The sequence below is a fragment of the Syngnathus leptorhynchus genome, chromosome 9 (assembly GCF_054491065.1).
Source record: "Syngnathus leptorhynchus isolate UIUO chromosome 9, UIUO_Slep, whole genome shotgun sequence".
In the NCBI taxonomy this organism is placed as follows: domain Eukaryota; kingdom Metazoa; phylum Chordata; class Actinopteri; order Syngnathiformes; family Syngnathidae; genus Syngnathus; species Syngnathus leptorhynchus.
Window position 1 is genome coordinate 4541218 of NC_141203.1, and position 16360 is coordinate 4557577.

At 42.6% G+C, this 16360-nt stretch overlaps 2 protein-coding genes across 2 annotated transcripts in view; both read left to right on the forward strand.

Annotated features, from left to right (window-relative positions):
- tbc1d4 (TBC1 domain family, member 4) overlaps positions 1 to 1367 on the forward strand; it is a 59824-nt gene extending 58457 nt beyond the window's left edge. Inside the window, exon 25 of the mRNA XM_085921143.1 lies at positions 1222 to 1367. The gene's annotated coding sequence lies outside the window, so the exon portion shown is untranslated. The remainder of the gene's footprint in view (positions 1 to 1221) is intronic.
- Positions 1368 to 1666: 299 nt separating this feature from the next.
- klf12b (Kruppel like factor 12b) overlaps positions 1667 to 16360 on the forward strand; it is a 37198-nt gene continuing 22504 nt past the window's right edge. The window contains exon 1 of the mRNA XM_085921146.1: positions 1667 to 1725. The gene's annotated coding sequence lies outside the window, so the exon portion shown is untranslated. The remainder of the gene's footprint in view (positions 1726 to 16360) is intronic.

A 16360-nucleotide genomic window follows, 5' to 3' on the forward strand; every position in this document is an offset into this window, starting at 1 on the left:
AGTTACCACGACAGTCATTTATCTCCTCTAGGTGTACTAAATTGTCTCATTTGTGGATATGATATATAGTCGAAAATGGATCCAAGCAAGGTGCTATTTATATTATTAAATAACTATTGCTTTATGTATTTACATATTCTATATTGGGGATTTTGAAACATTTTTTAGGCTAATGAACATAATGTAAAGAATGAACTTTCCCATAATGCTGCGGTGAGAGCAAGTTGAGCATCTCTGGTGTTGCAATTCCATATAAAGTCAATGTAGCTTGCACCGACAGGCAGGAATGTAAGACGGACAGTGTGGAAGAAGCATTTGACATGCCGCGACCATGGACAAGCATCCATAAATTTGCTTGTTCATTCATTTTGCTTGGGTTTGAAAATGTGAACTGAAGCGCCATATGTGGTGAGCGTATTGACTTGTTTACTGCTGCTGAACTGTCAACCAAGACAACATTCAGAAGCCTAAGTACCACAACCACCAGCCACCAGACTGACTTGTGATGTTCAAATTAGTCTTTTTCTGTTGGGGGTTGAAGGATAAGTCTCTCGTCTTCTCCGCAGTAGTAGTTCCGGTAGTTCCTCTTCAAACAAACGTACACAAGACAGGCACGTGAGGGCGAGGCAATACTACGTGTTTGGTCTGAACCCAGCACGTCTATGTGTGGCGTATGAAGCAAGGCCGTGGAGTATTGGGCGGTCGGCTGGTCCACGAGTCCACTAGCAGTGAATACCTGCTAGCCACTCTTAGAATGCCATTTCACTCTGAAGTTTTCCAACTTGCTATTGGCTTGCTTCGTGCACTGCATGTGGCCCAATGCTGCATTCGAGGAGGGTTTCAAGTCAGGTTTATCCCACTCAGACCTCCTATAGTTCAATGGGGTGTAGTAGTGCACTTTTCCTAGAACTAGGAAAATTCGAATGGACTAAATCTGACTTCCTAGCTTCCTCAAAAACAGCATAAAGATTGGGATACTCATGCCAGGTGTCTCTGCATGCGCAAATTTTAGCCACACCCAAAAATCTGGGCAACTGAATAGACGAAAAAAGAAATGATTTCACCTTTTCAGTTATCCTGTTAAAATCTATCTCAATAATTCAGTACTAAATTATTCTTTTTCTTTCAGTACTTATCTTCAAACATATTTAATGTATTTCAAAACAAACTGACTTTGCAGGTTCTTTAAAATAAAAATGTTGTCTTCTTGAAACGCCCTAGGATGACCTGCCTGAGGCCATTCGCTCTCTGCGGGAAGGAGGGCGGCCAACCGGGGTTGGATTCGTCAGACCCCCTCGATTCTTCGTCGGGGGCCCCCCTGTGTAATTCGACGCATGCTGTTGAAGCTTAGACTATATTGTCTACACTGTGTGTGTGTGTATATGTGTGTCTGCTTCTAAAGCCTCCACCCACCCACCGGTCCAGCCTACATTTGAGCGGATCATGTGATGCGGGGTTAAGTCATTTGCAAGTACAACACAACTCTGTGCAGCGCTCCCCATTCATTTCCTGAGAGCTGCCTGCCTGTGCGCAGCAGCTGAGGCAGAAGGGGAGGGAGCTGCGCGTACACTCACACATTCACACACACACGCACACACATGCACACACACATGCACACACACTCTCACACACGTCCGTACTCACGATAGCAGAGGAGACGAGGAGAGGAAGAGGAGACCGTGGAAAGGAAAACAGTCTCCACGGCTCTGAAGCTTCTGACACAAGGTCTGTGTGCACTTTACCATTTTACCTCTTCTCTTCCTTCCTCTTTGAGCTGCCGTTGTTGTGATTGTTGTTGTGCGCTTCATTTGTCTTATGCGTGTGCATGGCTTCAGCTGTCATTGCCCAAGGAGAGATGACAGCTCACCTTATGTGTCACCGCGACACCGCATGTTTCTAATTTGAAGTTTAAATTCAGCCTTTTTGCGAGGTGACTTTTAAAGCTGTGCCAAACTTGCGTTGAAGCACAGTGGAAAAGTTTGCCCCCTTCTCAGAAAGAGTTCTGTGCCCAGTGTGTGTGTGTGTGTGTGTGTGTGTGTGTGTGTGTGTGTGTGTGTGTGTGTGTGTGTGTGTGTGTGTGTGTGTGTGTGAGCTTGTATGTGTGTGTGTGAGAGCTTGTGTGTGTGCTTGCGTGTGTTTGTGCTTGTGTGTGTGCTTGTGTGTGTTGTTTGCCTACCCGAGCCTGCTGTGTGGCAGCTTAGAAACGGCGACTGTTAGCAACGGGTTAAACATTAGGGCGGCTCGGGTAGCGGGAGGAAGGACACGCGGGGTGGGGGGTAAGGGAGGGAGAGTGTTGCAGGGCTGGGTGTCTTGGATGTCATCGGCAGTATAGGGTAATAGTCATTGGTATTGATGGGGAACTGTCAGGGTGGCCAGTAGAGGGAGAGGAAAAGAGAGGGGGACACCATCATTGGGCCAAAGGGGCGGGGTGGGGGGGTGTAGCCCTTGGCTGTTATTTTCAATTACAGTGGGGGGTGGGGTGGTGGGGATGAAGGTGGTCAGATCTGACAGCAAAGGCATTTGTAAATGTAGTGAGGGCAGGCAGGAGGGAGTGAGCGGGGAGGCGATGGGGTGGTGGTGGGCGGGCGAAAGGTGGGAGGGTGGCCTCTGCTCTGGGGTTTGATGTGGAAACTGAGCGCTGACCTCTGTGACTTTATCCCGACGTTTGCAGAGAGAGGCCCTCGCCGTGACTGTAACTGTGTGACAGCTGCGTTTGTGTGTGTGTGTGTGTGTGTGTGTGTGTGTGTGTGTGGATGAGACCCCCTGCAGATCACTTGATGTTCAACGAATTAGACTATTAGTGTCCAATTGAATTCTTACTTCAATACATTTTCATATTAAGGGCGACGGGATCAGCTCTTGGAGGTCTGTTTGAGTCGCTCACAGGCCATAACATTTGGCACACCTGCACAATAGCCAAATACAACAGGGAAAGCCCAAAAAAGTCTGTCGTAACAAATATTGTAATGCTCCATTATAACAGGAGGAACGTGTGGGGATATATTTAACCAGATTTTTTTTTTTTAAATCACCAGAGGTGTAGAAGTTTCGTTCCTATGGTAGTGACACAATTCAAATGTGTACAGTACGTAAGTCAGAATATACTTTTACAGATGATCGTGCTGTTTTCAGTCATAATAACAATAAATATTTGTATGAATCAGAGTTTTAGACCAGAAAAAAAAAACTGTAGCCTATGGCGATAGCTGACCGTGTCTTCTTAATTAAGACGTGTACTTAAAACGCTGCGCAGGCTAATAAACACTTTTGCATCCCGAAAAGCTTGTAAATCTGTATCGGACTAAACCAAGGACCTTGAGCAAGATCAAAGGCCAGATCTTGTCTGTATCTTCCACTATGTGCGAAGACTGAACCCCGAGGCTGAAAGCAGTTCTCCGTTAAACTGTTTTGTTCCTTATCCCAAAGTTGGTGTTGACATCATTTAATCATCTGATTGCAAGATCAGCCGTTGCAAGGTTCTGATGAGGCAAATACGGATAAATGACGGAAGCTGTTACGGCTCTAATACGAGAGCTTTTTGAGATCCTTGTGTAAACCTTTATTTTGTAACTATTTTTACTATATGAAATAAAAAAAAACAAGTTTGGGGGAAAATGCTGTTGCCAGTATTGAACCTTCATTAACTCTCCAGGTAATGTTCAAAAGTAAAATTTTAATGTTCTTAACAGTTCATAAATGCAAAAATAAGACTTAACACGTGCTTTGGCGCACTTTATATTTTTGGAGCATTTCCGTTTTTCACAAAAATGTGAAAAGAAGTTTAACTTCATAAAAAGAACAAAATAATGTCCCTTATCTTTGATAAAAAGATGTATGGCGATGCTGGCGTTTGCTCTCTTTGCATATTTGCTTGTGTTTCTCCTCTTGTCATCATTCCCAACAGCCCTTTGGAATTGTTTTTGGAATATGCTCAGGATTCTACAACATTCTGATGATAGTAGTTAAAGTCTGATGAGTTGTGCGACAAAATTCTGATCAAATTTTGATCTGTAGTCTGCAGAGTGGTTGTAGAACTGCACTGCACCATACAGACAGCTGTCTTTAATATTTTGGTTATCTTAGCCTACTATTAGTACACTGCAGTTTGACACCAAGTAGCTTTTTGTTTAGTGGCGATTCAATGTGCTCTCGTCAGCTGAGCCATGACACGTGCTATTTCCTCTCTATGTGAGCCTTAAGATTCTCAGAAAAGCAGCGACGGTGCAAAGGTGAAGGTGACTTTGAGAATAAAGTGATTGTGCATTCACTGACTAAATGCTTTGAAGTGTTTTTGGATGTCAATGAAGAAAGGTGACACCATCATCGCTTAGCCCAAAAATTTCTGGCATGTTGTAGTGGTTGCCGCTGACTGTACTGCTTCACATAGTAAACCTTGTGACAGTTCCAGTTGTAATCCCCCCCCCCCCTCCGACTGCCTCTACGGTCACTCCAATTGTGGCTCACCCCCACCCCTTATACCGTACACAGGCTTACGATTGCGATCAGCTCAGGTGGCGGTTCTGATGGTGGCGGGGGACTCAATTAAAAAGGCAATCACCAATGGATAGACTCTATCTGTCCATCAACACTCGTCTGCCCGGGACATTTAATCAGCCACCGCTAAAAGGCATCTCCTTGTCTGACACACAAATTGGTTGCCTGCTGACAGACACAGTCCGTCAGGAAGTTCTGTCCTCTCGTTGAAAATGCCCAGCATTAGCCTTAATCAGCTGGGTTAACTGCTGCTTTATTGACAAACCGCTGGATGATTGTTCCGCTTGGGGGTCTATTGAGTGTATAGACATTGATTAGCAGAGAGACTGCGGCTCTCGGTATGCCTTCAAGCCAAAGGCGAGTGATGTCGACTTGAGGACATGAGCTTTACATCTGTAATTCTGACGTGCATATGTGTGGGACACCAGTAGAAATGTTGATTCCATATGGTGCAACCTCTAAAACAGCTGTACAACTTACAAAATTTGGAATTTAAGCTAAATGTTGAGGAAACATTCAAAAAGAAAAATGCAGTTGAAGATGTCAGTTTACTTAACAAACCTTTTGTGGCTCTAAAATTGTTGTACAAAATTAATTCGTGACCAATATTCCAAAACAAAGGCCAGCCTTGCAATTGTGTGTTTAAAGAAGAGCAACAGTGAGAACATAAAAAGTAAAGTAAGCAGACCTTTAAAATTATACTTCCAGACTCATCGTTGTGTCATGACATGTTTGAATTATCTTAAACTGTTATTACCTATTATCGATGCAAGTCATTGTCAATTGTTCTCAGTACTCTGATAGTGTTCTCGTTTAACAGTGGTTAATATTTTTGTAAGATGGCAACATTTTGACCTTGAAATTGATTTTTTTTAATGGAAAAAACGGAAATTCCATCAGCACCCTGAATGGGCTTGCGCTTGACCAAAATTCCACTTTTTGTTATTGGTTGTAGAAGAAAAGTCTAAACAAATCAACCTCGAGTCCCTCAATAAAGCGAAGCAAGTCCTCCCGTTTTCCTCATTTGTGGTGTTCTGAAACTTGTGGTTGCTGGAATTCAACAAAATTGATGTGGAAGGGAGATGAAGTTTGGGCATTTTCCCATGTTGACTTCAACAGATAAATAACCCTTCATACTGTCAGAAACAGTACATGCTAATCATTGTGTATCTTTCAGTGTGTCTTTACCAAACAGTGTTTTCCTGTAACTTTCCGTAACGTTGAGGTTCCAACCTATATTCAAGCCATTTTATGCCAAGAGAAACATTAAGGCACACTTATTTTCAGAGAATGCACCAACCCAGTTCCCCTGTGCTGTTACTTCACCCTTTCAGATGGTGACAAAATGTTCCCTCCTCCTTCTTTGTGTTTTCCTCTTGTGGATTCAACCTTCGACCCCAGTGTCCAGCCCGTGTTTGTTGACCAAAATCGAGTTAAGGGTGCGCACGGAGCGATCGCAGCATGTGACTTTTTGTGGGCCGAGCACGGAAAGTGTTGTGCAACAGCCTTGCGAAGCTGCGGCAGATAGTCTAAACACTGAGCTGTCCCTCAACTAAAAAAATAAAAAAACTTGCATTGTAACGATGGGGTTACAGCTTGTCAATGGAAACTTCTTGTCTTGAAGTATTTCACCGAAACATGTTATCAGCACAATGACCTTTAAACACAGCTGAGGAAGACTCCGATTGTGCCTTAATCGCCACTCAATGAGCCAAGATCTCTTTGCAAAAAAAACAAAAAAAACAAAAAAAAAACAACAACCTTGTTTCTGTTGTCACACCCTTACTTACGGGAAGCCACTGGCTTAGGAACGCTTTACTCTCGTCATCTGATTTAAGGTTGCTTTCACATGTTTCCATGGCGAGGATGGAAAAGCATGCCAATGTAGGGCCTGACTATCTGTGGCCACGATTCTCACTGTCTGGCCAAATATGGGTTGCTAAGAAGACTAGAATGACCTGCTGCTTTTAACCATTAATGTGCTGATTTAATTTGATCTCAGAGTTGGGCCGGTGTAAAGATACTGCCAGTGTGGCACTCTGAGTCAACTTGTAAGGAGAGGAAATTATGTCAACAACATGTGGAATCCATTTAGGCAGCGCTGGCATTCCACAAGGTCTTTGGCGTCAACACAAACGACTTCCCGCCATAGACCGTGACTCCCCGGGTGCGAACGGCTTCCACCAGGTATGAGCTTGACACAACATGCTCTCAAAGGATGACAAATTAATAAATAAATCGGAAAAATAATGAAGCGCTTGATGGTCACTGGGTGACTAATTGAAGTAAACACAGCGAGGCTTTTATCGAGTGATGCTAAAAAGCTGGAGTAGGTAAAAAAAAAAAAAGGGAAAAACTGCACATTTGACGCTTTGGAGTGACCAAGTCGTTAAAAATGTTCTAATTAGGATGCATGTACGAAAAATATTAGCAGCTCTGCCTTTTCATGAAATGGGCACACGTGAAAGGATGAAATGAAATGAAAGTCCGAGATGGCAATTTGTGTTTGCAAGGCTAGTTTTAAATTGCAAAGGTTGTAAATTTGATGATTATCCATGAAACACAAATTAACATATCTCTGCTGCACAAACTTGAATCTTAGCCTGACTGGATAAAAAAAGCCCTCTTGTTGCATTCCATCCATCATATTATTGGAATAACTGAAATTATCGGATCTTTTTCATATTACAACAGTGTATATTAGACACATGGATTATGCGTTATCTCACATGAGTGGTGTGGCAGGTTGAGTCAGATAGTGGACTATAATTGATGACTGAATCTCTGGAAATTGAGGCAGATGCGACAATGCATTTAGCAATGTTCTTGATTAGCTTTCTGTTATGCCACCTCAAGACTGGTAGAAACCAAAAATTGGTAAAACTCTTGACCTGGAATTGTTTGATGTGAAGTACCGTAAATTATTTTATATAATACGCACATGTGTATAATGCATCCCCCAAAAATCAATTTTTAAAAGTATTTTTGTTCTATTTACCCTTGTATAATATGGTACCCTGATTTACCCTGGTATCCTTTATCATCTCTATTGGGCAATCTTGGTGTTGCCTGTAAACTCATGTAAAACTAAAGTGTTTCGATGCGAGTTGCTGACATTCCTGGAAACAAGTCAGTGCATCAATGCCTCGACATGGCTGTGATGGCAAACATGTAGTAAAACATCTCGGCCGGTCTTTAGAGAGCGTGCGAGTGCACGTGTGATATGATGCACTCAGTGGACAAGCCATTGTGGATATTGTATGTACATACTGCATATCCAGGGTCGGAAGGGTTGGGGTGAGGGAAGGGGCACTTGCTGACGCACATTAAGACATACTGTATAATACATGTTAGAGCACCAGCGCACACATACAACACACAGCCCGGAGGGATAAAAGGCTACCGAGAGAAACCCCCATTAGGGCAGGAGTGAATTTAAGCGGCATTCCATATAGAGCAAGGGAGTTATGTGGGTGGTGGTTGGGAGGCATGCAGGTTATTGTGAGCATGCTGGTACTCCCAAATGCACCTCCTAGTAAGGGCACCAGATAAGAAATGTTTCATTTTGACTTGGAGCTTAAAAAGAACAATATTGTATCTTAGGGATCACTCATAGAGTGAGTGTCATTGCTGCCAACTCATTGAGCTGACTTTAATAAATTGGATTATTAGGGAACAACATGTTATTAGAGACTCTTAGGACCAGAAATGCAACTGTGGCTTCCAATGAAGAAAGTCATTATAAAAAGCTTTTTGATTGGCTGTTTGTTGTTCTGTGTGCACAACAGCAGAAGCTTCAGGTGACTATCTGATTGGCTGTTCATTCTGTTTCACGTCACGTAAATTCGTGGCTTGTGACTCATGATGTTCACCACACACATAAGGATTCGTCATCAAACAGGTCAATTGTTTTACGAACAGAGTAAGAAGCAAAATTCTCTCTTTACAAACCCCCGCCCCACGCACACACCAACAGATTATCACTTTGAATCATTTTTTTAGAGATATCCGATAATGAGGATTGGAATGGAGGAAAAATGCTCAAATGCGACACGATTATCGATATGTGTTTCCTGGCATGATAAAATTAGACCTCGTTTAAACAATCAGCATGCAGGAGAACTCAGAGAAAATAGATTTGTTCAAAAAGTCAAAAGTGAACTACACTAGTCACATTTTGTCACTGACAGCGATTTGGCACTGCTTTGTCTTCTTGAGATGATAAGTCGTCGCAATGTGTTCCCCTTCTTGATCTCCCTGGAGCTAGCTGGCTACATTCTCTGTGGGCACATCACCTCCCCACATGAAACTATGGCGAGAAGATTTGTCACTATGTTCTTTAGAGGGGTTGTGACCATTTGTCCACACTCATGCCCTCCTACCTGTTTTTGTGACTCTGGGGTGCTATGGCCGAGCGGGGATTCAATCATTCCAGTAGAGTATTTAACTTCTTTCTCATGGTTTCATCAAAAGTGATTGTCAATTGTGAACAAAAGTGTCTGGAACTCTGTCACAAATCGCTTTGACTTGTCAGCCTCGAGTAACGCCACCTCACGTTAGAGCTGTCACGGTCGTGGCTTGTATAGTCGCTGTTCCTCTGCAGCATTTTTGAGGCGCATGATGCAAGAGGATGTCACACTCTTCTCTGGAGCAGGAGCAATGTGAGTGTGAATTAGCGCACACTGTGGGTGGCTGTAGGTGGCAGCTTGTGTGCTGAATGGGCTTCTATTCTTCTGCTTTCATGAGCGAGACGGTTGCGTGGATTTATGCGCGAGTGTGTCTCGAAGCCAAAGATAGGTGGGTGTAGGCAAAGGTCACAAACAAGGTGTGTTTGCTTGAGTTGGTGTTCCTGAACAGTAGACAGACAAGAGCAGCAGCCATTTGATCAAGTTGAGCAATGTGTGGCTTAGGTATACAATGACGCTGCCTATTCTTGCTCGTTTTGTTCTTGTCGCCATATCCGGGCACATTATAGAATCCACTACAGACAGTATACCAGAAATTCTAATCTATTCAAATTTGTATTTTATTTCATTTTATATTATTCTATTCAAGAAGTGAGCCTGACACGCAGATGGAAGCGCAGACAAAACCAAACAGCCCTTTAAAGTTTTTTTGAGTTTTATTTGTCAGACCGAGCAGCCTCTCAAGGGAACTATGTGGTTTTTGTAGAGGTCGAGAACTTTTGCAGAGACAAGAAACCCTGAAGATTTATGAATGATTTCCCCCTCTGGCATATTTAGACATGGCTGATGAAATGAAATGCAGGTGCTCTTTTTATTCCTATGTTCGTTTTATTTCTGCAGCCAATTCAGCAAAATGTTCCGACACATGGTTTTCATATGCTCACGGATCACAACAGTTACATTTCTAGTATTTTGGTGAGCTCCATGGCCTAACTTTGGTCTTTCATTACTACTTTCAATTTTACTCCACTGCAAACCACAAAGGCAATTATACTGATAATTGATCGTCTCTGAAAACAATTGAGGGAAAAACATCGTAGCGCACTAATTGGTTGCAATGAGCTTAGACCTTGTTTATTCACTCAGCGTTATCCTCCTCAATATAACCATGACATGGAAGCAGGAGTTTAGAAGTTACAGGAAAAGATGTTAACAATGTGTTAGATGTAATAATTGTCCATTTCCACCTTAGTCAGTCAAGGATATTTGGAAATGTAGCTTCATTACTGTTCTAAAGGCAGATTTTAAAAATGTATGATATTCTCAGTGGACTTACCTAATGAAGTGTGTATTGATTGGTTTGTTGTAAGTCACAAAATTTGATGCCCAGAAGACACCCTTCTGGCTACTATTGTAGACAAAGAAAAGCTAAATTATAATTTGGTTGTTTTGCCTCTAATCAAATTGCACGCTTTAGTGTTTGCCAGATGGGAAGGGAAGCAGTGATATGCCCCGAGCTAATTATTATCTCTATCGTGTCGTAGGCACCTGATAGTGCGATGCTTGCATGATTCAGATCAACTCACTCGTACTCATTCTTTAGCATTGCCGTGTTATTTTGACATTTTGATTTTGTGTTTGTTTGTCAAAGCAGTAAACTTCAGCTGCATCCGGTAACTTCACTTCCCCCTCCACCCTCCCTCACATTAGTGACACAGGATCCCCCCTGGCAGAAATAGCCATGAACCAAGGCCAATACAACAGAATATGGGAACTTCCAAGGGGCTTGTGCATATGTTGTTTATCTGTATCAACTACAAATGGACGCAGTTTCCTCCAAGGTGCTTAGCAATGCGTGTTCTTGCATCATTTTAGTTGAATTGTATACAAAAAGATTATTATGAGTCCAAAACTGAGTTTGTTTTCCAAGTTAATAAAGAGTAAACTAAGAGACCATGAATATCTCTGGGGGCTGCAAAACAACAACAAAATGTTTTACAAAACCCCAAAAAATCTTTGGAATATGCTGATAAATATTCATAATTTGTTCTCAGAAAAAAAGCAACAGACCTTCAAGAGTGTCAAATTTTCTTCTAACTTCTCTTTTTAACCATAAGGGCTACAATGCTTTCAGTTTGGTAACATAGGTCGTGTCTGTCTGTTGTGTGTCAATGATATCCTGTCTTTGTGACCAAGCTAACGCCTGCAAGTCATACCCATGAGCATGTGAGTCTGGCACATTCTTGCCTGGTGGTTAAGTAAAATGATCCTGCATTGTGTTTTTCTCTTGAGTCTTGTCAAGAAAAACAATAGGTCGAACTTGTCCTCGCAAGCATTTATTCAAAAGTGATACAGCGTATTATGTGAAAAACATTTTGGTTCCTTCAAAAGGGTTTTATGTAACACTAAATAGATATACAATATAATTAAACAAAGTTTTGTGTAGCTCATGTTTGTGTTATTGTGAACCCTTTTACGAGTCATGTTGCTGGAAACACTGATTTTAAGTCAGGATGGGCATTCATGCGTTCAACCAAATTCCTTTGAATTTGTAAGCAGCAAATTTGCAATCAATTAAAAAAAGATATGTACTAGGACAGGGATAGGAAACGTAAATGGTTAGAAGCAAGAAAAATACCTGTGCTCTCCCCCCCGTGCTTTCATGCTTAAAAATGACCATTTAAGGATGGCACAAAGCTGCCAAACAAGAGACGTTATGAAAAACTCTAAAATCATTCACTGAGCTCTATCATTTTTTCTTAAATAATAATAATTTTAAAAAGTTATTTTGTCCATCTCTGTAATAAACTCCAGACTTTTATTTAATAATAGGCCAGCATTTGTTTTTCAGGGTTGAAAAGTCAATTTAAATCAACTTTGATTTAAACATGAACACTGGTGTATTTTGTGAGTCTTGACAATTAAAAGGATAACATTTAAAATCAGTACTGGTTTTCCTCTAACAATAAGGAACTAAATTAGTCTTGAAATTGTAGTGGATAAAAAGATAAAAAAGGAACAATATACCAGACTGAGCTTTGAACTTGAAAATATCAAGCATTATGCTTTGGGTGTCATTCAAAAAAGGGAAAAGAAAAAGAAGGAAAAACAATGATGTTTGAAGATCAGTTCGAATTGGGATTGCTAGACTGAGCAAACACAATGATTTGAACATTGAAATAAGCTACTTCTTTGGCCACCTTGCATATACACAAAGGGTTGAAGGTTAAAGTATATTTGCTCACATAGTCCCTTTGTTTGCTTCTGTGCACTTCCTTTTGACCCAGCTCCTGTAATGGAATCCAACTCAAGCCCTGAAACATATGAAGGCAACATCATCCAGTCAGACGGTGCTTTATTGCCTTCAACATTAGCCTCCATTGTGTCTAAATCACAAAATCAAGCAGATTTCTAAGTGTTGCCGAACAGAACGAGTGTAGGAGTGAGCTGCTAGGCCCATTATGACTGTGTCACATTCAGGGGGTGTCCACAGGAAATCATTTCGGCTCTTTTTAGATTTTTGCACCAATCCAAAAAGGAAGCTTTTTAACATCTCATTCTCCCCACTCTCTCGCTCTCTGCTATGGCGGAGGACCCGGTGGAAGGCAGAGGGGAGGGTCTGTTGGCATTCTTGCACTGTGTGCTTTGCGCTCGACCGGGCCTTGGCTGTGGTCCATATCCCCTCTCTACCCTCTCTCGCTTTTCTGCCTCTCTCCTTTTCCTCCTCCTTGCCCCCCTCCCCGTGCTGCTCAACCATCTCACCCTCGAGCTCGCCTCTTCCATCTCGCTATCAACTCCCTTTATGTACCCCAGATAATTCATTGGCCACTTCCTTGCCTCATCACTCCTCTTGACCTCCCTTGCATGCAGGGCCAATGGCAGCAGGTCCGGCCTCTGCGACACAGATGTAGTCGCCCGCCCCGGGGCACTCGACGTGGAAACAAAGCATGATGGAGGCTGAGTGGCACAGTCTGTTTCGGACTAGGAAATGCAAAGTTTATTGCATCTGCTTCAATAAGTTGATTCAAGCTTAACTTTCACCTGAAGAAATAGTGTTGTGCTAGCCAGGAGATAAGCCGGATGGGTTCTTTCACCCGCTCGTGTTGAGATAACACAGGACGGTGTGCAAACGACACACACACGTCTGGTCTTTCTGCTTATCAAAGCAATCAGACGAAGCTTAGAGCAAATCTGTTGTTCATTTTATCCAAAGTGTTTTCTGTAAAGCAGTATCACATGGATGCTAAAGCTAACAATGCCACGAACCAGACAGAAACGTTGTTTTTTTTTTTAGTCTTGTTAGCTTTTAGGGCGATAGTTTGTCTACAGACGACCACAGCTTTCACCTTAGTTTGAACCAGATATTCATTTCATGATGTCATGTTCCTGCTGTGATTGGCTGGTGACCAGTCGAGACTGCACCTTGCCAATCGTCCAACGTTAGGGTCCAGGCTACTTGCAAACTTGAATGACGATGAATGGGTAGTTGTGTGATTGGTCTCTTCTGTAGAAAAAACATCAACAAGACAGAAGTGGGGGAAAAGTCAATCCAGAAATGTCCCACTTTCAGAGGAGGTATTGGTAGTAATCACACAAAGCTGGAATTTGTTCGCCTTTTTTCTGTGGTCCTGTTGTGTACAAACCACACCCACACAAAATTAGGGCAACACGGTTGACTGGATTTTCATGGCAGCTGAGGTAGTATGAGAGTTGTTACAGTTTAATTTGACACTCACTTCTGCCGCACCGTTGTTGTTGACACTGGAATGGGTGTCATCTAATAATCTGATGCTGTGTTGTTGTGTGACTGCACACTGCAATACCTCGCTTTGCTAGTGTAAAATGAAAAGGAGAATAAATGCTGAGTGGCATGCTGGTTACGGTAAAATTCTAGGTTACCGTGTCTGCACGTTAATCAATTCACCAGTCAATCCAAGGTTTGAGCTAAATCAATAGTTCTACCCTGATCGTAATCCTTCATCCATTAAGACATTTTTTCCCAATCTCTTCAGAACCAAGCTAAAACTTTGTAAAAACCCTTTCTCAATGAGTGGTGTACTGTATGTCGTTTGAGAGTTGTTTTTCCTTTTTTTACCTTTTTTTTTAATGTATTTTTGCCTGCTAAAACTTCAGTCAACTTTTTCTCAAGGGATTTAGCCTGTTGGAAGCAGAAATGAAATGCCTCAACACTCCACTGACTTGGCCCCCTCACTGCATCTGACTCCCCCACACACCTGGGATGGCCATTTTATTTCAGAGCGCAGCAAATGGAAAGGTGATCTTAATCTACCTTGCACCACCGCCCCCACACCACAGCCCCCACCCATCCGCTATCTCGCACACACAGAGTGCATTTCTGATGGACAGACAGCAGTTTATGGTCGCTTGCGCGGCAAATTCTCTGACGAATCCTCTTGAATGCATCGTTTAACGACTTTAAGCAAAGGAACGGCTTCGTCGGGCCTGCGGTGGAGCAGTCGGTCAAAGTATTTCGACCTGACCCCCCCTCCATTAGCTCGTTACTCGGCGTGAGGCCTCCCTCGCCGTTGTTTGCACTTTGGTCATTGCTGTCGCAAGCAGCGGCGTGCACTGGCCATTGATTTCCCATGAATGGCTCGCTGCAGGCCAGTTCATTATGAGTGTATTCACACAGTGCTGGATTAGCGAGACTGCAGATGGATAGAGTGGCTCTTTCCTGTCTTACCTTGCGTTTTCATTCATTGGCTGACATGAATACATTAAAAGAGCTCATATTTTGGGATGCCGCTATTATCAGAGAAAACAAGCCATTTACTTTTCCTGCCACACTCCCTTTGCTTATTCTCTTCAACACATGGCTCGAGGCTGGACTCTGGCTGCTGCTCCACCCGCTCAAACAGTTACCATGGCAACGCTATCTGGGCCTACCAAGACCCGAAGCCGAAGGACATGCTGGACAACAATACAATAGCAGCACAGCCAGGGTACCTGAGGGACTTAGACCTGAGAGGGAGGTATATATATGTGTGTGTGTGGGTGTGTGGGGAGGGGATTGGAAGTGGAGGCTGCAGATTGAGAAGGAGTAAATCCTCCCTCCCCTCTATCGCCCTACCTCCATCGCACACGTACACCCGCAGGATTATCCTTGCGCTGGAGAAGTCGTGGACGATAGGTAGCATTTAATCGGCCCTTTGTTTCTGGATAAATTAATGGTTTCAGTTGCCCAAAAAGGATGACTTACTATCTCTTTCCAAAGGAAATTTGGACTCAGATCATTTTGGTCAGATAGTTTGGACCTGTTCGTTGGTGAAACACTTCTTCATACAATTTGTTTAGGTGCGGCTTCCTGCGGACGGTTCGGCTATTCGCTTCCTTCTATTGATTAGACATTTGTTAACATTCCAGTGTAACTAGTATAAGTTCATGAATGAAATGAGAACAAAACACTTCTAATTAGTTCTTTTGAACTGAAAAAGGAACGAGCCTTGCTGATACCTGTCTACAGATTCTGTGGTGGAGACGTATTCGAGACCTCAGGATTTACCGTTTATTCTACCGAAAGCAAACCAAATTCAACTAGACTGGCAAAGTTTTAGATATAAATGGTACCAAAGCCAATAAACCTTGGGACATTATTCATGGAGTGTCTCCGCAATTGTAAATATTTACTGGGAATACCTGCAAAATACTATCAAGTTCATCTTAAATAATGGTCCCATTCAATCATTTAGGTTAGGAAAGTATCGAAGGGAAAGGATTGTACGCCGTTGATCGTGTTTATTTGTCTACCTCTTGAGTCAATACAAAGGCGAACTTGACGGAGTAACGGACATGATGTAGTAACAGCATTACTATGTGGAAGTGACTTGCCATGTTTGTATTATACATTTCTGTTAGAATAATAAGAGGGCTTGCTACTTAAGGTCGTCTCCGGCTGAGGGGGATGTGGAATATACGTTTTGTTATCGGCTTCATTGCTTTTACAGCAGCACCATTTACAGGCCTCCAGACAGAGGCTGAGTGCTCACTCTGTGGGCGGCAGAACGTTTGCTTGCACATGTGTGTTTGTTTGCTGTGCATTTGCAGCATTTTTTTATTTTGCCTGAATGACATGTGGAACCGTGACCTAGCGATGGTGTCGCAACAACTGTTGAGTAACTACTTATACAAGCCTGTTATTGTTCGTCATTGAAAGACGAATGGGCCTACGGCAGCCCACCAGGCAGCCCAATGTCTTTATTAAAACAGCATAATGACTCAGCTCATACTAATTCATGTCTGTGTTTGATCAGTGCCAGAATTAAAAGTCTATCATTGGACCCCCGACGGCCATTCATTTGTCACTCAAAAGTTTTCTTTTTGAACTACCGGTATGAACGTTTATTGTGACCTATAGTACCTGGAAATATTTTGAGCCTTGGAAACTGCACAAATGGTTACGTTGGAGTCCATTTATTAGTCCTATGGTGCACAGTAGTCTA